Raw genomic sequence first — 23,108 nt, 5'->3', positions numbered from 1 at the left:
CAGTTACTTGACGAATTAACTGCGAATCCGAAGTAACTGCGAAGTTACTTGACGCTCCGTGCCCTGCACGGACGTTTTTACAGTAGCGTAGGATGAACACAAGGCACATTTTCGTGTGTCGATAAGAACTGTGCGCTGGCAGTGTGAGCGAATCTTGTCGATGAGTTTCCGAGCGAATCTCTTGCGACGCGTTCCACGCGGCCATCGTGGAGGAAGTGATCTCTGCGCTTGGCTTTCGCGAAGCGAAAGTTTCACTAAAGCGTTGGAAGCCACCTCACCACCGATAGCCCCCCATTTGACAAAAGATGTGTGCATCTAGTGCCAGTGTAGCTGTAAGGATGCGGTAGGCTGACTTTACCATCTACTTTTCGAACCTGAACCCGCAAAAGAAGCCCCTGTGAAACATACAGCTGCATGTAGGTCCCCCACAATAAAACTACAGCCCTTCGAAGTCTCTGTGTGGTAATTAACGCGGAGGAACGTAAATTGCAAAGTGGAATTAATCATGTTTTTTCTGTGCACCAACGTCATATAATTATCCAAAGTGCAGTGGACGTAGCCTTTATTGCGCAATAGCATTTTCGTTGGTGGTTTAATAAATTCCGTGAGCAATAAGGTGGATGCAACATCAGTGTCAACCAATGTTTTTTTTTTGCCTTCTGATTAGACCAGATATTGCTTGCGCCAAACCCGCTAAGCCCGAATATTATGTGCTGGGCCTCTGGAGCCATGCATGTGCGCAACCGTAAGCAGCTCCCTTTGGAATGCACACTGCCCCAATTCATGGAAATGGAAGCATGTGCTCGTCTCTTGTTTTCAAAAGCCAGTGCCCCTTCCTTTCTCCATATATTAGGGAGGCAAAAATAAACACCAAAATGTGAGATTTAGTTATAAAATGTACTTTTATGGTGCAGCGGCACGATTACATATATTCTACATAAACATCCACATGTAGGCCACGTGTTTATTTATGCGTTATCGTTTGAATGGCTTCATTTTGTCCCGAGATATTACGTCCAATGAACTAATGTATTTAGCAGGGTACCTGCTGAATGCTTCGTGGTTTCTAATCAGCTAAGTGTTGATTGTCGTATTTGCCACATTAGTAGGCGAATACAATTGTTCGGCACGATCATTTTTACCTTTATATTATGGTTGACGGTGAATGAATGGGGCAGCCTGGTAGCTCGGTGAAGACCATGGTATCTACGAAAATATTTTCAAGCCCTGTGACTCAGTAAAAGGAAACGAAAAAGAGATACAGAAGAGAAATTACCGTTGATTGAATACCCTAGTGAAACCTGTATATGTCCCAGGAAGTACTATGAAATTTTGAAATGTTTGGTGCCGGTTATATTGACTGCATTTTTTACATACTTTTAAGTATACCAATAATTCTCAGTAGTTTTGCATGAGGGCTGGCATGGGTTGCCCCTTTTATCTAAACATGGCAAATATAGCTACGCCACTATTTTTATGAAACAATTCATCTTTACCTGTGTTATTGATGTTCACCGTTGTCTGATAGAAAGCGCCCAGCAAAGCGAGAGAAGAGGGAGGTAGAAGAAGTAATTTTAATGAATTGATAGGAAAGCCAGAGGGATCAGCCAGATCAAAGAGGCGGTGGCCTGATACACTGTTGTGCGTTAGAAGGCGTGTACAGCTTAACCAATATGAGTTAGAGGTGAGGTTATAACAATAAAAAAAAGAAAGGAGTTCAGGGTTATATCAAATATCCGCGTTAGACTGGTACACAAAAAGGCAGCGGAAACGAGAGCGCGGGAAGGGGAGCGAGAAGAAGATGTGAATGAATATTGAATTAAAATTCTAATTGAAGCGAACCACCCGAAAGAGCTTAACACAGCAAGTGGTGTTTCCGGCGTAGGTTTATTTTGGAGTGAGAGCGGTAAAAAAACAAAGAATAACATGCCTAAAATCTTATACCAATCTGAACCCCATCTCCGAACCAGCCGTCTAAACTCGGCGATTTTTTTTTTAAACTCTTCAGCCATTGGAGCGGATTATCATAATTTCTATCTATTCGATTTTACAAAAAAAGGTGAGAACGTAGTAGCAGCTCTTGAGACAAAAAACGAAAATTTCCCTGTGTCCAGATGTCGGCCGACGTTGAAGATCTTCAGGTGGTCAAAATTAATCCGGAGCCCTCCGCTACCGTACGCCTAATAACCCCGGTATACCTTCGTCGCCTTATATCCCACAATCAGTCAATCGATCACTGAACGTACTAGTTAGGAATGCGTTGCGTTCGTAGTACGTTTAAAGCGCTGACTCACGTCAAAGTTCTGTTTCATACGAAAAAGCGGAATGTTTAATCTAGCAGCGCAATAAATTTGTAGCGTTTCCATGCACGCTTTTCTTTTTTTGTTCGTCTGCCGTTGTCACGTGATTAGGTATACTGCCAGCTATTACACCTAGGGCAGAAAGTTCCCGCCCCCCCCTCCCCCAAAAAAAAGAAAATTTCCGAAAGAAAGCGCATATTAACGTCCCAAATAAAAAAACAGAATTTCGTAATGAATGCAACACTAACCAAATAAAAACGCAATATAAGGTAATGGTTGGATAATTACTTCCCCCAGTATTCACCAGTGGAATAGTGGAGTGAAAGAACGATCTGAAAAATTCCGCACGCCCAAGCCGCGCCTCCTTGGCGCGTGCTTTCTTGGCTGGTTATGCCACCCCAATTTTAAGCAAATCGCATGAAACTGCCCTTTTCAGTCATTTCGCTCACACCTCAAAATATTACCATAGGGGCAGCACGAGATGCCAGAGCTCGTCATTACCTCTTGAGCGAGGTTTCTGTTCTCGCCATGAGTAGGAAGGAAGGGTTTGCGGCAGCGCTAAACAGCAGGGCTGCGGAAGCCCGGGGGTGCTATGAAAGGTGTTTGCGGCACTTTAAGTAACGGGAGATGAGGTAGTGTACTCCATGGCAAAGCTGATTGGCGCTAGCAAAAACTGAAACAAATCACCGTGTATCTGCCCCTTTCGTCGAAAATGTCGACGGAAGACGATATTCTACTGGCGAACCCTGGAAAGTAAACGCCTCCCTTCTCTTTCCAGCTCCTTCCTCATACTGTTACTCTCCCGTCGATTTCCTCACAAAATAACACGCTATAGGTTTGTTCAAGGCACTTTAAATTCACCGCGTTCCACTGTTCCAAGTCAGGTGCCTAGAAAACAGCGCTGCCGTATGGCGGAAACACGCCTGAGTCGAGGTACCCTGCTAAAACGTTCACAGAACCACGTTGTTCTACTCCACGAGCGTTCCAAGCGGACCGTGGAACTTATCTAGTGGAACCTTTCGTCAGTACTGCCGTTTGACCTTTTGAAATGCCGCCAGGTAGCGCGAGCAACAGCAGGCAACGGTTTTCTGCAGTGGATGTAGTATTTGATTTGCTATCGCAAAAAACACGCATCCGTGAATTTTTAATAGAGTAACGGTGCAAATACCACTGATAAATTAGCTTTCTGCCTTATATTTGCGTAATGACTTCACCTTGTTCAACAGTTTTGACAAGTGCGAGCATTAACACCGGACTTAGACGTTTAGAGTTGGCTGTGTGTATATAAGACTATTGCGCAGTCGACTTCAACTTGGCTAAGTGACTGGATCGAGCCACATACAGACGGACAGAAATACAGATAGACAGACAGACCGAAATTTCATCGTTTAAGTAACCCAATAAAGACTATCGTCGTGAAGATCTGTGATTCCCCTCTTTGGTCGGCGGAAATAGCCAAGATGACTCGTTTCGTCGTGACGACAAGCACATAACGCGCAAAAGCTACCATGCTTTAAAACACCGTGCATGCTTTAAAAGAAGCGTGCCAAGGTAGATTTGTGTGCGCTACACTACGCTTGTCGGTAGACTTCCGTCACGGTCTCAAGAAGTAAGCCTTGCCGATGAGCTTGGAACACAATTCGTCCATTGAAAAATGGCGACCCAACACTGCCTGGTGTCCCTGTCGCGATCAGAGTGCGGAAAGCGGTGCATGACAAAACTCCGCAGAAACGGTATTTTTGAAGTTTCGGCCACTGAGACTGGAATATTATTTAGTGGCGCACATTGAGGTCCCGACCGCAGCTGCCCAATCCGACAACAGCACGAGTTTTCCCCCTTGGACTCCGCATTTGGTTTTGGCGAACTTCGCTGCCCAACATCGCAGCTTAGCGGAAACCAAAACCACCCCGTGCCGAAAGCCAGTCATGGCAAGTGCGGCGCTCATGTTTCCTGTTGGTCAGCCCAACTGCTCGCTGTAAGCGGTGTCTACGTTCTCCTCCAGGGACATAATCAGGTGTTCACGCTGGCTTTAGCATAAACTTAACCCTTACCTCATAGTTTGGGTATTCATAGCTTAGAAGAAATAAACAGCTGTGAGCCTTAGCGTCGTCGGACGTCGAACTGATCCGAATGTCTTGTAGCGTTGTGCTACCGCGGTAGACGCAACTAATGCTCTAAGCCCCTTTGCTCTTGAGTAGTCTTCCAGCTTTTGTTTTGTAATTGAATGCGAACATTTAAAAGATCCGCTGTTTATTTTGAAATGTATTAACTTCGCAGATACGCTACAAGGCCAATCACTTTGTTCTTATAGCCTTGGTGCACAACACTAGCTTACTGAATCCATAGTTGTCCCGCAATTTTTGGACTAGCGGGGTTACAGTAAACTGAGACCTGAGAGCGAGTCGAAGACGTCTCAATAACAGTCTAGAGGGTATCACTACAGGTGAAGCGCTGCATCGCCCGAGAAAATGTGTTAAAAATATGGGTGAATGGCGACCGTACCAAATGTATTGTTTCAACAGGGGTTGCCAATGAATTGATACTCTTCAGGGTCCTCGCTGTCTTCCTACTACGCCTCCAGCGTCCTTGGAGCAGTTGGTTTCAAATTCACTGGCGGCTGCATGTACACATGTTGTTCGCATTCCGTCGAAGCTTTCATGTTTCTAATTTTTGCTGGGTATTTTCTAGGTAGGCTATTCACACGACATCCTCGTTCAGGTTTAGTGGCATGCGCGGGCATCTGTCGCATTCATTTTGGCATTGTTTACTTTTAAAAGCGAAAGGCTTAGTGATATGCCGGATCAAACACAAGAAGCGTTCGTCTGTCATCCATTGTTTTGGGAAAGGGTCGTCCTTGTAAAAAACATACAACGCATTCCGGGACTCCAGAGCAGAAGCCCACCGCACTAACCACAGCGCTGACCTTGCACTTTCTACAATAGAACAATAATTGCCGAAATCCATGCCCGGGACAGGTGAACGTTACAGCAGGTAGATATAATAGGCACATTCAGGGGATACCTCTTACTGTTGGGAAGGTACTGCGTGAACTCCGGGGAATCTACCGGCGTAGACAATTGCTGTCAAAACAGGAAGAAACGAAACCGAAGAGAACCAAGCGCTAGGTACCAAAAAAGACGTTCGATAATTGGTAGCTTTTTGCGTGTAAAGAACGTTATGGAGACTTATGCTTCCTAACTATTTTATCAGCAAAGCTCTTTGAACTTTTAGTTCCGCCGTCGACCGTTAACAGGAAACTCAGCACAGCCTGCAGCGCAGGGGAGTGCGTCTCCTGAGGAGCGCCCGGCTTTGTCCGTCTCGGCGGGGAGGGCGGCCACGGGCGGCGCTGCGAAGCGCGCCGCCGTGACATCGGCTTAGAGATTCTCGCATTTGTCGTCTGCTTCACTCGCGCTCCCTCTGCCTGCTGTTTCTTTGCGCTGTGTTGACGTCTGAAGCTTGTCCGCACCAGAGTTTGCGTGTGGGTAAGTTTTTATTATTATATTAAAGTTAAAATCGCATACACTAGCTCAACCTACGAGTTCTAGTATAGTTTTTGATAGCGCTACGGCAGAAACGCCAGCGACGCCCTATTCCTTTCGAAGCCGGTCCTGTGCGGAGCGCGTAGACTCGGAGCTAGGCGTCAGCATCTATATTAACCAATGTTTCGAGCAAAGGGAACAGCCAGCTGCTAGTAACCGACAACAGCGAAAATACATGTCCAAAACAAATTCCTGGCCTTCAGGACTGTTGCCTTTCGCAGAAAGAGTTACGATTCCCGATAATCATATGTACAGTAAAACAGTTTTTGCAACCTTGCCGAATGCTTGAAAGGGTTGTGCCGTATGACTTTGCGTTTTAATCACATGACAGTGTGCCGACTTGTACTATCGGTTGCAAAAACTGTAGATTGAATTCCAGATAACCCACTGTATCTGGATAACCCACTGTACCCAGATAACCCACTGTGTATAGGCGCCTGCTAGTTTTTATACCAGGCTTCTAACCAGTATGGAAGTTTATTGAGCCTGATGTGTCACGTCTACGGTAAATATACAGTAACAATATGGTTGTTCAGACCGGAAGGGATAGTTCGGTACATTCCCCACTGCCATATCTTCCCAATATTCAGATATGCGTTAGAGGAAAAATGCACTCAAGAGGCGGAGAAGGATATATAGGGGGAGGAAACTTTATTTAACAGTAAAATTGAGGTGATTAGTGGGCCGGGTCCTCAGTCTACGACAAGAGTAAAAGAGTAATTTTATTCAATTCATAGCATGCTATGCTGAGTAAACTAGGATTGGTTCGTTACTCCTGAAGGGTTGGAAAACAATAAAGGGCTGCCTTCAAACATTCATCGTTTCCGATTTTTGTAATATATGCACGTGTACTACTTATTTCGTTCCTAGCCCGTATATCAAGCCCTCAGCTCCGTAATCGTGTCATAATTGTTCTGGGTGAGAGCCACTTCGCTTTGATAAAGATGGGTACGATAAAAATGCAGAGCATGAAAGCCGCCTTCGAGTACTCTGGACCACGGTGTCTTGGGCGCGATCGCGGTGGTGTAGCACACGCCTTCTCATTGTATTTGTATGTGAAAAAACAACGCACGCTGCGGATATGCAGCTTCTTGCACGCAGCCATAACGAAAGCCAATTTTTGTCGAAGGAAATGTGTGCCATACAGCCTGAAGAAAATATCCGCACGGTATTTGTGAGCCTCCCAAACATCCACAAACATAACAATAAGACTTTTGTGACAGCGGAGGGAAATTAATGCGTTGTGCACAAAAAAATAAAACATTCGTCTCATACAAGTGCACAACAACAACAAAACAAATGGAAGGCAGGCGCATTGTTTTCTGGTGTACGATGCTCGTGTAGGGGCCCGCTGCTTTGTGCGCCGCATTGGATTGTTGAGTCTTCATAAAATCATCTGAAAAATACAGTGGGGAAGGAAGACTTCGCATTTTGAATACTTAGGATGAGCTCTGAGCGCTGAACCTCGCAAATAAGCCAGAAATGACGAGTTACACTAAATATTCTGACCGATGCTCCAAAGGAAGTTGTTTTCTCTCTCCTCGTGTGTTGTAAACCGGTGCGGCATACAGCTTGATATTATTCAGATGTGTCAGAAGCTGAAAAAAAAACTAAATAACCTTAAATACACTTGTTAATGCCCTCAAGCATCAAAGCGGGTGATTTTCAAGCATGGGCACTGCTGCCCCTCACAAGCGGAGTGTAGCAGACGATAGCGGCGCGAGTCCCTAAGCGGACGTCAGAGCCACGGTGCGCCACCCAATCATCTCACCGCCAATACTAGCGTGTCGTCTTGCGCCCCGTCGGGACCTCGCAAAAAATACCAAGAAAACTTCCGGGCGCTCGTGAGCCTTCGCCTCGGGAGGGCGCGCAGCGTAGGCGAGCTCAACCTTTAAAGAAGCCATGAAGACAAAATACAAGTTGGGTTTATTAGAAAGACTGCTTAGTCTCGATAACACTGACACCAATATTATCGCAATCTTCGAACAAATAACGTTGATATTAAAGAAAAGGTGTGAAGCAGTCGGACCCCCTAGCCAATTTCCCGCCACTTTTCTATGACGTCACGGAACCTTGTTTGTCGCGACGACACATGACTGAGCGTCAGTAATGCAGCCTCTAGTTCCATTTAACCGCATCACTTGAATGGTAACGTGCAGTTAACGCACTGAAAATTATGTTTTATTGTTGGCCCGTATGACGTCATTCTTGCTCATAACTCGTCACTGTGGGGCACAATTTGAAAGTTTTGAAATACTTAATGCTTTTTTTGTTAAAAATACATCCTTTGGGCCTGCAATGGAGTTCAGTGAGATACTGAATCCTAGTTCTTTCAAATTACACGAAGTTGTATTTTCTCTTCATGGCTCCTTTAAGAACACTCTCCCGAGAGCTCGTAGCGTAATCACTCGCGCGTTGTTCTCCTCGCGAGATCACGTTCGTACGCGCCTGAAGGGTGGCCGCTGACGCCCAATTCAATCTACTAACGTCTAGTTTGCGAAGGCGGTTGCCACGCGTTGTAGCGCGTGCGAATGAGGTTCACTTTCCCAGGGATGTGAAAGCCTGCGAAAAAAATGGTCCGCCGGGATTGCCAGTCATGGAGAACATTCAGCGGCAAGTTCAGAAATCGACGTGTGGCGCAACAGTTGGGTCTCCGGTGAAAGGAGAATGGCCGCCAGCTATGCTGTTTCTCAAGCAATGCATGACTAGCGCATGCTGCGCAATTTTTTGTTTTTGTTTTAACAACACAGCTGTTTAAGGTTTTATCACGGGGCGGCCTCTCTAGCATCCACCGTGGTCCCGCGTAAATCGCAACAACAGCGCCAAATCCTCCCCTAGTGGTACGTGGAGTCTGAAAAACGTTGCACTTATCGTCATGGCAACGAGTGGCGAGGGAAGAAAGGAGGTTGGGGACGTCGCGGGTTCTGTTGACGTCATTTTTTCCGCAAACGCCAGGCCGGGACGCCGCGCGCCAGCCCCTAAAACCGACGCTCGCCCAACTGTCGCGCCTGCCGCCGGTCGCTGCCTCATGGGCCGCTCGGCAATGGCACCAGGCGCGAAAGTTGGACGAACGGCGGCGATGACTTGAAATGGCCGCCGCCCGTCGTTTGTTATGTGCGCAGTAACGTGTTTAATAATTGAACGAAGAAAACATGTAGGTAATATTATGTTTTCTGGGGCCGAATTGTTGTCTTTGTGGTGATAATAATTGGAGTGTTACACAAACATTCTTTTTGCTTTGCGTTTATTAAAATGTATATGAAGACGTCTTTGATTCGAAGTCATGAAAACACATGTACTGCACATACACTTTATGTACACAGTATTGGACTGAGCAAAAATGACATATGCAAATTTAGGTATACAATATTGTACAATAGGGAAAAAAACGTGCTACATACACATTTACAATAACACGGTTAGGCGGGCTAGTTGGTATTCTGAATTTATGGCTGTAAATTTTGTTCGACTTTAGACGGAGAGAGATACAGGTCTTCGTGTCCCTTTTTGTATCTGTCTCCGTGTAAAGTTTCGCAAAAGTTACAGCCATGAATATACATTTAGGTACACAGTACTTGATTACGAAAGAAGAATTTGGAAAGTTCTAGTCCCTACACAGATTTTTTTTCGCGCACACCGGGGGGGGGGGGGGGGGGGGGCAGAAGAAAAGAACTTGAAAGTTCCACTCAATGTAAACTTATTTCTTGGGCTCACCTCGAGACAGGAATGTTCCTTAGACATTACAAAAATTCGTTCGAGTACAGAGACACAATAATTGGGAATTAAAAGAAAGCACGCACACGTATGCTTCAAGCCCTGCCTTTTGGGCGAGTTAACGCAAACTCTGAAAGAAAGCGTTGACCCGCCCATTTACATGCATACACTTCCAAGAAATCATGTTCACAACAACAAAATGTAGCCATAAAAAACTGTTGCACCAGAATGACCGCACTACACACACTCATTGCTGGATTAGGTCTACGTACAAAAACAATGCGCAACCATGTGCACCTCGTACAACACAGAACACAAATCGAACGCACCCGTTTTTTCTTTTGATGGCGCGTAAATTAAGTCTGCTTACCGGGGGTGGGAGGGAAGGGGGGGGGGACAAGACACCCCCCAAAAAAAGCTTTTCTGTATTGTAAGCCGCAGATATCGGCCATGTTGTTACAAGCTACCCTCTAGCTCATGTCTGGGCAGCGCCTCTTATCGCATCCTGTCAGATACGGCATGGCCATTCTAACTTCAGAACTATGGAACACCAAACCCACTTGCGATAAGATGAGAAGGCGCGGGCGCGCAGTATAGATTAAACGGGAATGCCGGCAATGCTGCTTGGTTTTATTTATTTATTTTTTAATGAGCGAAACGCTTGCAATGGTGGCTGCAGACAACAATTGTATTTCGGTTTGGCCTTCCACAGCTTCATGTAAAAATCGACTTGCATTGAACTCCGCGGTATTACGTCAGATTTTTCGGAGCACTGAAGCAACGCTTGGCAGTAGTTTCGCCGCAAATATCCGCTTTTGGAGCAAGACGGCGGAGGGAAAAATGCTTAGGGCGCAGCACCTCCACGCAATAAACGCTGTGGTAGTAGGTACGCCGTGAAAGGCAAGAAGCGCGTACAGTTGAGCTAGCCTTGTTTGTGAGCAGGTGCGTCGTGATGACATTGGATGGATTGAGGAGAGTCACCGGAGGAAACGTCCAATGATGTCGCAAACCGTCCTTGACTTGGGGCCCAAACCTAGACTCATATCTGCGGCACGAAACAACAAAAAATTCCTTGATAACCATACTGAATCGACGTTCCAGCAGTTACTAAGGCAATCAAAAAACGGCAATGCCACCACAAATTGTTCTTACGAGCAAGATTGTGCGTGCCAAAGACGCGTTTACTTCTAATAAAACTTTGCGTACCTGCACAGCTGGGATATATTTGCATATTAGTTTCCACTCCAAGACGAGTGACATGTCTCATTAACTTCACGTTACAGGCGCGAAGTATTTTGAAAACAGAAGATTGCAATCGGTCGGCTTTTAAGGAATTCACTATAACATGTACAAAGCTAATTTGCTTACCTGTTGTCTTTGGAGAAAGCGAGAAACGGCCGAACTGTACCGCCCTGAGTTGCTGCACCATAGAGGTGTGCAGGAGTGGTAACGCTCTTTCCTCCGATGCCCCATATTTAGAATACAATCGAATGTATTTTATAATGCCGCGAAACGTTCAGCCCGTGGAGGCGTTTAGACAACCCGCGAAACCCTTCGCACGCCGGCTCGCTCACGCACGTACCGAACTGGCCCGCCGTGCGCGCCTAGAGAGAAAAAAAAAAAAATATTGGCGCCGGTGAGCTGTTGCGCATGCGTGAGGAGGCGCGGATGCGTTGACGGTGTGGAAAGGGCCACGCCGCAGCACCGTGCCGCTAAGATCGCCACAATTTCGAAAACCGAAACTAGCAAAAGTCGCCGAGCAGTGGTTTTATTGCCGCGGCGAGCGTTTCCAGAAAAATGAGCGTGGCCAAGCGCGCCTAAGCGCCCACCCGGTGAGAAGTTTTAAAAATTACCAAGAAAAACTAAAGAGCGCCCGTGAGCATGCGCCTTGTGATGTGTGCCAGGCGTCGGCCAGCTCAACTTTAGAGAACAATCCCAAGGTAAATATAAATGGTAGCGAAGGTTCGGGCAAAAAGCGGTTCAGAACCTATTGCCAGCGACATCAGCATGGGGGCTTATGGGAGTGGCGATTGAAGCGCGACTAGGTGAGGAGGGAACAAACACTAGTAACAAAAAACCAAGTTTTGTTCAACAATAAAACAACAATTATATTTTACGAACTATATTTATTTCTGAATCACATTTATGTAGGCACAGTGTATAAATAATTTATGAAAATGCCGTTCATTCTCAAAAACCTTTTTTTGTAGCGCCCTCTGAAGAATGGCACATGTTGATGCTTTGTGATGCAGTCCATGTAGTGATCGGAAAGGCGCTCCTAAAGTTCGTCTGCTAGGAAACGCCCCTCGCGTGTTTTGGTGGTGCGCATTTGCATTCGTTTTTCCTTGTTAATTTGGTGTGCACTTAATTTTTGCTGTGCGTGGAGTTGCGAGGTGCGTTGTATCGTCGGTGAACACGTGTAGTACCGTGCCCGGCAGGCACGGTGAACTACGGGACGATGCTGCCAACGGTTGGAGCGGAGCGCTTTCGTCGGTACCTACAGAAACGATGTGCTGTACAAGTTGCAACAGCAACTCCCGTACACCTGGCGTTTTACTGCACCATTACCTCTCATTTCCACAGGTAACGCGAAACTATTGTACTGTTAATATGTGCACGGGGGTTGTGTAAGGGGACCTGGTGGTGCTTCGAAAAAAAAATGGGTCTAAAGCTTTGTTATGTCGCAGTTATCTCTTGATTTCACCTCCGGCTGGCTCAGAGCAAGTTGTGTCAATTACTCTAGGACTTCTCGGCGTAGTACCACTCGAATTTAAACGAGTCGCTTTAATTGTCTATCTCAGTGTCTTCTCTATTGCATTACAACGCTTTTGTGCTCGTTAATTGCTTCCCGAAATTGTATGCGCAAGCATTATTTCCATCGCAGTACTGTGTTGTGCTGCTCCGTGCTGCGCTGCTGCCAGATCTTTCCTGCTATGTGCTTTTACATACTGCCGTCGCTTTCGTTTGCATTGATCCATTTTTCCTCTTTTTACTTATCTGTTGCGACACTTGCCTAATAATGCAACCAGGAAATTGCAGGCGTGAATGCTGAGTGAACTTCTGTAGAAACCCTTGTTTACTTGATAAGACGCCGGGACAGCTGCAGTGTGCTCGCTGCACTTTCGTGAATCGGCATTCCTGCGGCCCGGTTTTCTACGTCAAGATGCAGTGCCTAGTTCTTCTCTCTTGTTTCGAAGTAGTTCTGGCTAAAGTAAATTTTTGGGCGCGTAAGGAAAATCATAATGCATGTAGTGCCCACGAACATTTTGTACTTATTGTATACGTGCTCATTTTGTGCAGTGTGGTAAATTTGTTTTATGTTCATCGTGGAATAAAATTCAAATGTCTTGATTATAGCATGACGATGCGTTATTTCTTCTCTTAGAACAGAAGTACACAAACTGAGCAAGCATTATATAACCTTGATCTATACTTAAGGCACGCACGCCTACCTGCGTATGTGCGACGCAATTAAACCCAGCAGTGGCGTTGGTAAAAATTGGTATCGGGGTAAGGAGTGGGCACGTTTTTTATATAAAAAAGGGGCCGAGGAGAGTGGTCAAGTGTCATTTTGGGCTCTGTATCCCAAGGCAGAAAAAAAAATCCGGTCGGGGAGGGGGGGCAGGGGGTACGTGCCCGGTTCCCGGTTCGCCACCAACTGCAATCAAAATAAAAAACTGATTGCTTTTATACAGCAGTGGAAGGCATGAATACAGAATAAAGGTTCAGAGAAGACGCAAGATGCTTTTATAAACACCGAGGCGAATCATACGACAGTATGCTAAAGTGCGTTTCTCTAGTCACGAGTATAAGCTGGCGTTGACTTGAAGCACACACGCCAAGGGCTCGCCAACTTGCGTCCGATGGCAATGACATGAGCCCTCAGGAATCAGAGTCCTGCTAAGGCTATTTTGAAATCAAATTTTCCCGCTAATGCCACCAAAATGACGTCACTTTCTGACCGGATCTTGCGTCACATCCTGTTTATTTTTTGTTCCGCCGGAAGTGTTCCCTCCTCACACAGATGGCGCTAAGCCCCATGAGCAGCTTAAGAGCCGCCATTTTCTGAACGTATGGGCTTCTGTGGAAGCTTCGCTACCAGTTATATTTACCTTGACAATCCGCCCTCTGTTCGTAGCGTGATATCGCTGTTGCTGCTCCCCTCGCCAGTTCACGTGCGTTCGTGCCTGAAGTTGACCCCAGACGCCGAGGTCAAGCAACAGACGTCTAGTTTGCGAAGCCGCCTATCCCGGCTTATCGTGCGTGCTCATGCGGTTCACTTTGGGAGGTGTGAGAGCATGTAGACGAAACGATCCGAGCCGTCCAGTCATTGAGAACTTTCAGCGGCAAGTTCAGAAATCCACATCAGTTGCTACAGCCCGGTCTCCGACGTAGGGAGAAGGGCAGCAAGCTCTGGTGTTTATCCAGCCTTTCGCCACTGCTGCTATCTACCCCAGATTTTTTTTTTCATTTCGAGGCTCGTAGGTGGTTGTGACCGGGCAACGCTCTTGCCGTCTACTTTGCACAGCGAAGCTGTATATGGGTATCAGTCAAGGGTCTCGCAAAAGCGGCAGCAACTTTCTCTGCGGCTTTTGTATCGTAAGCTACACTGGCTGAGGTTGAACAGTTTCGCGTGGTCCTTGAAAGGCCGTGTTATGCAAGAGCCAGGAGCCTTAAATTGAATTGGATTGGATTGTATTCGGATTAGATTAGGTTGGATTGGATTGAATTGGATTTTTAGGATTGAGTACGGGTGTGCAGAGAATTGGGTCTCCGCATTCGCCGGTCTCCGCCTTCCAGAGGAGTGAAGTCGAAGCCGCGGCAGACGCACTGGCGCCGGCGCATGCCCAGCTACGCGTCTCTGCTGCGCAGTGGCCAAGTCTGACGGTGCGCCGGAGTCTCTTGATAGCTGTGTCGCGTGGCTCCTGGTGAGCCGTGCTGCGAATGCGCGAGGAGCAGTGACTGGACTGGACTGGACTGGACTGGACTGGACTGGACCGGACTGGACTAAATTGGACTGGACTGGACTAAACTGGATTGGGATGGATTAGTTTGGAAATCGTTTTAGCAGTAGCAGTAAGCGTGATAATCAACTACTCCTAGACAACCAGGAAACCTAAGAATAACCAGCTGAACCTTAGCTCACGCTACGTATATCCTTGCTTAGCCGAGCTAATCCACTGCTAATTTTTGTTCATCCAATGAAAAACTTCGCAAAAATAAGAACCGGCCTAGAGCCTTCACTTCTCTGCGTAAGATAAGTTCTCCTGACTCTGTAGAAATTTTTTCCCAGCAATGCATTTTTGTTTAAAGGTTAGGTCAACATTTATAGAACTATTGTAAGTCTGGTCTTTTTAAGCTCGTTCTCCCGCATTGTATTCTGCGCAATGAAGCCTTAACATCTACGGAAGAAATTTGGTTAGAGTATCACTTTATACTAAATTCTGCCGTCCCCGATCCTCCCCGATTTATGTATACTCAGCGACACGCTTGCCTGCTGTTTTCCCCCTGACATTTGGTAATGTCGCGCGCTCTTCGGCAGCCACCTGTGCTGTGCAGTACAGGCCACACTGTGATTGGAGTATTGACACTACATACAATCAAACATCATTGTCCCTACCGACCAAACGCGTATGTCTTTGATCGTTCCGTAGACATTGGGCCACTCTCCTTCATTTCAAAATAGCGAATCCCGTATATAGCTACACCCGAACATAGCAGATTCAACCACAGTGGTTCCTTTGCTTGAATTTCCTCTTCTAAGTGTAGAGGCCTGGATGTTTTTTTTTTTCGTTTCTTTCTCTATGGAGAGGCTCACCTTTACCTACTTTGGGCTCCCACATGCACGTGGATGTAAAACAAAATCCCAAGCAAAGAGCAAATGACAGCTTAGCTGTAGGAACCGCAAAGGTTCCAGACGCTTGAATAGTTTTTCACGTAAGCGTATCGGCGCTTTCTTTGAAAAGTTACTTCAACGCTCTGTTGAGTCGCTGAGTTAGAAAATAGGTGCGCGCTAAACAAAAATGCAAATGCCGCTTTCGAGCAGATTCTTTATTTGAAGTAGCTAAATTGCGAAATTTACATAAATAAACAGTCAGCTAAGCAATCATATAGAATTTTACTTTTTTTGGAAAAACATTTGCGGGAGAAATAAGAAACACTAAGTTTCCGTGTGATCCGGCTCCACTGCTTAAGCGATACATTTTGTTTTGTTTTTGCTCATGTAACTTACTGCGGCAGAGCTAACGAATCATAAAAAATAGTATATATAAGAACAATTTTTTAGGCTACCGAAGAATTCCTATTACGGGTTTAGTATATGACCGCATAAAGTATTGCAAATAGATGTTTTATCCAAAGTAGTGTGAGTAGTGTGAGGGCAGCTGGCGAGAAGTCAAGGAGCCGACGAGCCCGTACTGCGAGTGGCTTCGCGGCACAGATGTTCGGGTAGGGAGCTGTGCCTGGTGTCGCTCAAAACTTGGCGCAGTAAGCTGGAGAGAAGGAAAATGCTTGACCAAGGAGTATGAAGGGAAGGGACATGGAGGTAGCGAGCAGGTGTGGCAATTCTGCGTCGCAGCGCCGAAGCTCGGGTTAGGTGGCGCTCATTGAGTATTGGCGCGGCTTAGTAGTTACCTAAGCTCTAACGGGCAGATGTTCTCCTAGTTGAGACAGCCGGCAGAGGCTCGGCGGCGTCAGGGACCGAATTGCCGGGAAGATGGGCAGACCTAGGAAAATGCTCTCAGAAAACCCAAATAAAGCTACGGAAAAAGCCAAGTTACAGCCTGTAATGACAACAGGCACCAATGTTTTCTCGGACTTCGCATGTCAATTGGGAAGGTGGCCGCATGTTTCTATTTTGAGGCCATTCGCGTTCCAGGACAGGCTTCCGTGTGCTTCTGTTTTCTGATATTATTGCATCGTTACTTGCTCTCTGGCGCTGTCGTTGCTTCGTATCCGCAAGCTCATGTTCGCCATTTGCAATATGGCACAACTTCTCTTGCAATCAAAGACGAGATTACAATCAGCGGTGGCCTGCGGCAAACACCACCGGTGGAGAGCAGGCGTACTATGAAGAGCGTGAACAGAGGGACGAACGGCGTAGACGGATTAAAGGAAAATATATTGATCGATTGATTGTAGAGTTTAACACGCCGACGCAACGCAGGCGATGAGGCGCACCGTAGTGGAGGGCTCCGGATTAATTTTGATCACCTGGGGATCTTTACCGTGCACCGAAATCTCGTACACACGGGCGTTTTTGCTTTTCGCCTCCAATAAAAGGAAAAATATATGCTGATATTTATCATTTATATTTTTGCGACCTCTATGTCGTGAAGCAAATATCTTTCCTGGCCCTCCACCCTGGCAAAGTGAGATGTTTTATGATTTTTAATTACCTTAACCTTCACAGCAAACACCACTTTGCACAGGTGACACATAGGCGTACACATATGCGTTATAAACACGTTGTCATAAGCTCAGAAAAACTATCAAGGCAGTTTAGTGTTTACGTTTTTGTGTAACGAAGTAATTTTTGCCCAGCAGCGCCTGTGTGTTTTCCTACTGTCCCCATTTCTGTTTCGATAGTAATCATGTCTTATGAAATGGGTCTAAATGTAGTTGCGCGAGATACAAGGTAAAAAGCTTTTGTTTTCATTTCGCGTCTCAAAAGTTCGTGGATGCAACGAGCTCATGAGGTGCGCGCAAGACCAGCTAGACACACTTGACGCGCCTCTGGCACCCCGACATTGGCTCCGCACGGGTTTATGCGACGCTTTCTTTGCACAGCCGACGCGCATACTCCGCCAAATACTAAATTGTTGTGTCGGCTGTGCTAGCACAGACGCACGAGTCCTTAATATGGGAAAAGAGCTTTTAAGGCCAGATAGGGTGGCTGGAAACACAACATGCTTGTTCGCGACAATAAAGCAAGATTTTAAGCAATGACTGGCGCTGTCGCAGCTTACAGGTCCCTGCGAGGCTTCTGCGTGCAGAAAAGGCGTAGTATTCCCTCAGTTATTTGGTCACAGTTTTATAAAACTGCACCGACGATGGTCTGGAGCGGAATCTTTCTCCTTACTGTCTTCCGTTTTCAAGCATTCCTAAACTCATTTTCAGCTATAGTCATGCCCTTGCGGGCGGTGAACAATTTTTGCTGCGGTGGTGTGCGCGTATTCATGCGCGATCTTGGCCAACAGTGCAGTAGATGCTTGCACGGTCGCGCTCGTAGTGCTTCCGCCTGCAGAAGACGCTCCGGCTTTTCAGCGTTATTCATATCTTGCAAACTACGCGCTATATCAACGCTCAGCTAAGCTCGTGTGACAGATGGCGACGGTTGTCATTCGCCGAGTATAACTGCCGGGTGACCTCCGAGCAGCAAATGCTCACTGCCAGCAGGAATTGGTAGACCCAGGGAATAGCGGCAAGGTAATCGTCAGCGCCAGAGTTGTCCCAGAGGCTACGTTATACGCGAAATGCTGCTTCGTGCTTCTTGGTATGCCGACATGACTTCATACCTAAAAAAGGAAAAGAAAACGTAATCAAGCAATGGTGCGCTTGAAATCGGGACCTATTACCGTTTCAATTGTATGCGCCTTTTGTCATTTCTTGACTATACTGTTTGTTCAAAATGTGTGTATCAATGCGGAAACATTTTATACAGTCGGGTAAAACGGTATTTTTGTGTTTTTCTACATAGGTGGATTTTCAACCAAACGTTGCAGTTCTTCGCTATAAATAAAAGCAGTGAATTTAATTTTGTAAACACATCGGAAGATAGTGGTAAGTTGCAGACACGTAATGAGTTTCACTAGTGAATATTTAACATTCATAACTTACAAAAAGGTAATAGACATATAGCAACACACGCTCAACCCTGAATATAAATACCTGAGTTTTCTGGCGAATGAGTACGGCATTTTTATTATACGGAAACTTGTATAGCATTTTGACGATTTCACAGGGTCTTGTTCATCAAGGACGAAGAGATAAGAAAGCGATCAGGGGACAGTGCAGCGCGGGCGCGTAGAGTCAGCCAATGAGCTTTGGCAGTGCGTTAGTGGTACCTGCGATAATCTTATATGTGAAAGGGGACTTCCTGTGAATGTCTCATTCCTGAGACTTCGAGACTTGGTGCTAGGACGTGGGTACTATGTTCGGCACCCAACGTAGGGCTTACCATGGTTTCGAGGGAAAACATCCCGGTCTTTTTTCTGCTGATGTTCTCCAGCGGGCGCTGAAATGCGTCGTTCATTTCTTTGGCACTCGTTGGTATTTTTTGGAGTGGGGATTTTACTATCGCAATAATTGTCGATAGGGACACTTTTTTTTTACTCTGATAACGCAGGTTCAGGGCCACTGTTATGTTTTTTTTTTCATATCGTGGCGTATATGAGATCGTCATGAAGCTCAGCCCTCGCCGGAGCGCCGCTACTTCTACTGCTCTATAGAGCCTCTCGGCTCTTCCTCAAGATTCTTCACCCGATGAGACATTTCGGAGTTTCTCGATATGGTTTCTGAGTTTGTCGATACTGAGTTTCTCAATACGGCGGCGCCCACCGCATGCGCCACCCGTCCCGCGCGACCTCGAGTCAACGCACAGCATGCCGTCGTTCCCCCAGAGCCCCGGAGTGCCACGGTTCGCGGGTAACCACGACAGCAAGTTCGTGCCGGACTTCCTGTGAGACCTGAAGTTTGCAAGACGACATTCGATGCCCCAAAGGAATTCGTCTTGGCCGGCGTCTGTCCTGTTCAACTGAAGGCCTCTGTCGGTCATTGGTGAAGTCTCCAGCACTTTTGCGTCCTAGGCCGACTTCGAGGCGCATTTCGGTATCGAGTTCCTGCCCCTCGACGACGAGTACCGCATCCGCAGTAAGTTGGAGGGCCCCCCACCGCACCCCCGTTAGGGGTTGCTGAAATACATTTGAGCTATTCAGAAGCTCCTCAAACGAGCTATTCAAGGTGTGCCTCACGCACTTCTGGTTATGCATGTCTTACGCAGATGCCACCAGCGCTGTCGACCTTCTTTGTACGGTCATTATTACTTGAGCCTGGAGCAAATGGAACCATCTGCCTGGGCAATCGCGCATGCTTTGATATCGGAGCTCGGTTATGTAAACCCTCCCATACTAGGGGAGGCAACCAAGCCAGCTGGCGCATAGACAGAGAGCTTTGAGACTTCGCCACAGTGAAGTCGACAACCACGGGTGACAGCGGCTGGTTTGAGTTCCCCCAGCGCACAAAGTCCATCTGACTTCGGCGATAGGTATTTTGAGCATGTAAGGCCAGTAGATCGTGCAGCCCACGGCGGGAACAAGGGTGAAGCGCAGGCACTGTTCATAGCATAACATGTTTCTGTTCGAGTTGTTCGAATGCATGTTTCTGCATTGGTTGAAACTAGCGAAAGTTCGTCGCTAATCCGTGATGCAGTCCTTGGACACTGCCGAGCATGTAGTGTCAAGTTGCGCAAAGGCAGCCCCATTCACGAGTGACCTACGGTGCTGTTGTTCAAGCACGCGGTGCTTTGCACATACACATGTTTTACCCAAGCACAAGGAGTCCGCAGTGATTTACATACTTCCCTCACGTGTTGGAAGCCATGAACTTGGGAAGGAAGATCATTATCCCAGAGGGTTTACTGCTTTCTCGGCTGGAGGAGGTTCCAGATTTGTAATGATTCAAAATTAACGCCTTTTGTTGCGTGAAACTACACCTGCAGCACGCCAATGTCAGCTGCAATCGCAACAGAAACTGTGTTACCTGTAGGAATCAGGGCATTGCTTTATAAATGCCCATGCGATGATTGCAAGCGAGAGCAGCTCGACCATGTGCTAGATCTGTTCGCTGATACGCCCTTGCAGGCCCCTGGACAGACAACAACCATCGAACATTGCAGTGACACGGGGGGCGCCGAAATGCGAAACTGCACGCCGTTCACGAGAAGATAGTGAACATGGATGTTGTGACACCGTGGCAGAGCGCTCACGCGTCACCGGTCGTGTTTCCGACAGAGAAATACGACAGCGTGCGTCTCTGCGTGGACCACCATAGTCTCTACGACGTAACTGTGGGATACGCGTATCCATTCCCTACCGTAGAATCGATCGTTTTCTCGCTTGGTGGTGCACCTGTGTTTACCAGTATGAATTACTAAAGTGGCTTTTTGCCAATTTAAATACAGCTGGATGATATTCCTAAAACTGTCTTTACGTGTTACTGAGGTGTTTTCGGGTTTGTTCGTATGCCGTTAGGGCTAACATCTCCTGATTCCTGGAGCCCGTTACAAACATTAGGGACATTGTTCTCGTCTATGCACGTTTTATGTACGCAATTCCCTATATGCGCGACGAGGTCATTTTTTCACGTACCATTGACGAGAATCTCGTGCATCTCAGCGACATGCTTGATGGCACGAAGCGCGCAGGTTTCACCAATTATACCTGAAAGAAGCCACTCGCGAAAGGCATTGTTCACTTGGTCGGCCTCGTTGTAGACAAGCAGGAGCTTGGTCCTCACGATACCAAGCTGAAGGCAATTACAAAGTATCCGTTTTCACGTAACGTTAGGACTTGTACTTCTTGGACACGATAGGCTTTTACCGCACCATGATTCCTTTTTTTCCGGACCCATGACGTCCGCTCAACCGTCTTCTTTGCAAAGGCGTGAAACGGCATTGGGCGGAGGCTGAAGAACAATCGTTTTAGGCACTGTAATGCGCGATAGCGGCAACGGCTGCGTTAACAATACTATATTATTTACATGCTCTTTGTCTTTCCTTAAAATGCTACTGACTATGGCCTGGTCCGAGCGCTGATGCAGGAGTTAGAGGGCGTTCTTTATGTGGTCATATTCGCTAGCCATACACGCTAGAGCGCTCCACTGGCTTGGGCCAACCCGCCCAGCCTGGCCTTCTGACCTGCCTGAATCGGCGATCGGTAGGCCAGGGCTTGACCGTGGCCCGGGCCCGACTACGTGGGTGTGGGCCAGGGTTGGGTCTGAATTTTCCACCTGGCCGTTATTATTGCCGACGTGAAGTGTAAAAAACAGCATTAGGAATATTCTGAGTTTATAATTTCCACGCGCTTCTTGATGTTAGCTCTCTGCGTAGTTCCAAAATGGTGTTTTGCCAGGTCTGATAATCAGCGTACTCCAATTGTAATGGAATTTGCTGTACTACATTGAAATTTTGTATTGTTGTGTATAACTGTAACAAGGATGCCATAACAAACAATGCCGTAACAAGGAAGGGAAGGATTCAGACTACCTCAAGCTCGGAACCTGTCTATGTTTTACATGTGTTTTACATGTGGAACCCACCGAAATGCGGCAGCGGTACAAGAATTTGAAGTTTCGTGCTAGAGAAAGAGGACCGCTGAGCAACCACTGTCGGTAAAACATTCCAATGCACCTACATAGTTGATGATTTAAACGAGGCATCAAAAATTTCGGCATAATAGCTTGTGGCCCAGACAACCACGTGACGTTGCTAAGAATCTGTTTGTCAAAGGTGATGGTGTCTCTCATGTAAGATGGTCTCTGATGGTGTATCTCTGATACGTCCTGCGTGCTGATTAGTCGGTTTCATGAAGTTTAGTTCAGTGATCGTTTTTAATTCTATAAATGATAGATCTATGAGGCTTTGAAAGATTATTATGCTGTACTCCTGGCTCTGATCGTTACTTAAGGGCTTGTAGTGGCAAGGGTTGATAAGGTGCCTATAAGATTCATCTTTGAATTTCCTATTGGTAAAACAACTACGCTACCACTTCTGTCTGCTGTCGTTAGGACTATGTTGGTTCTTCTTCTGACGGAGTTACGTTTTAGCGCTTCTTTGACTGCTTAGTTGTTGTCAATGTTTCTGTAGCTACTGATTTTAGGCACGACTTCACTCTCTGGTGTTAGAGGACAGCCGCCAAACCCCCTGGACTCCTACCAGGGGCGTTCCTCAGGGATCTGTCCGTTCCCCTCTTTTTTTCAACTTGGCGCTTGGACACCTGCCTCGCCTGCTTCATTCCGTTACTACTCTCTCCTTTGGACTGTACGCTGACGATATAACCCTATGGTGTTCTACAGGTGGCCCAGCTGAACTGTTCGATACACTTCAGGCTGGTATTGATGCTGTCTACTCTTTCGGGTCAAGCGTAAGTCTCACACTATCTCCCCAGAAATCTGAGCACTTCGTGGTCACTGACGAGCGTTCGTGGGCTAAAGCTAGCCACCAACGTTCTCAAGTAGAACTCACGATTGATGCCACCCCTGTCACACGTAAGGCCTGGCTGCGCGTCCTGGGCTTTGACCTGCACGATGATGGGAAGGCCTCTGAGTAGCCCAATCGATGTAAGGTTCAAATCACCCAATTCACTAACATAATCGGCCGGCCGACCCGACGTCGCCAAGGCCTACAAGAGCACGATATTACGAGCCTTGTGAATTCACTAATATATACTACCATTCTTTACGCCCTGCCATACGTAAAATTAACGTAATCGCAGCGATCCTAGCTCGAGCGGCTCCTCAGATCTGCCACACGCCTGGCTTTAGGGGAACCTAGATACAC

At 46.8% G+C, this 23,108-nt stretch overlaps 1 long non-coding RNA gene across 1 annotated transcript in view; it reads left to right on the top strand.

Annotated features, from left to right (window-relative positions):
• LOC144167261 (uncharacterized) overlaps positions 1-23,108 on the top strand; it is a 99,267-nt gene that overhangs the window by 36,542 nt on the left and 39,617 nt on the right. Inside the window, exon 3 of the long non-coding RNA XR_013321910.1 lies at positions 18,252-18,334. This is a non-coding gene — a long non-coding RNA (uncharacterized LOC144167261). The remainder of the gene's footprint in view (positions 1-18,251; positions 18,335-23,108) is intronic.

Source organism: Haemaphysalis longicornis, unplaced genomic scaffold (genome assembly GCF_048455015.1).
Source record: "Haemaphysalis longicornis isolate Haplotype H1 unplaced genomic scaffold, Haemaphysalis longicornis Haplotype H1 scaffold_2, whole genome shotgun sequence".
In the NCBI taxonomy this organism is placed as follows: Eukaryota; Metazoa; Arthropoda; class Arachnida; order Ixodida; family Ixodidae; genus Haemaphysalis; species Haemaphysalis longicornis.
The sequence above is the reverse complement of the archived record's forward strand: the minus strand, read 5'-3'. Positions and strand labels throughout refer to the sequence as shown.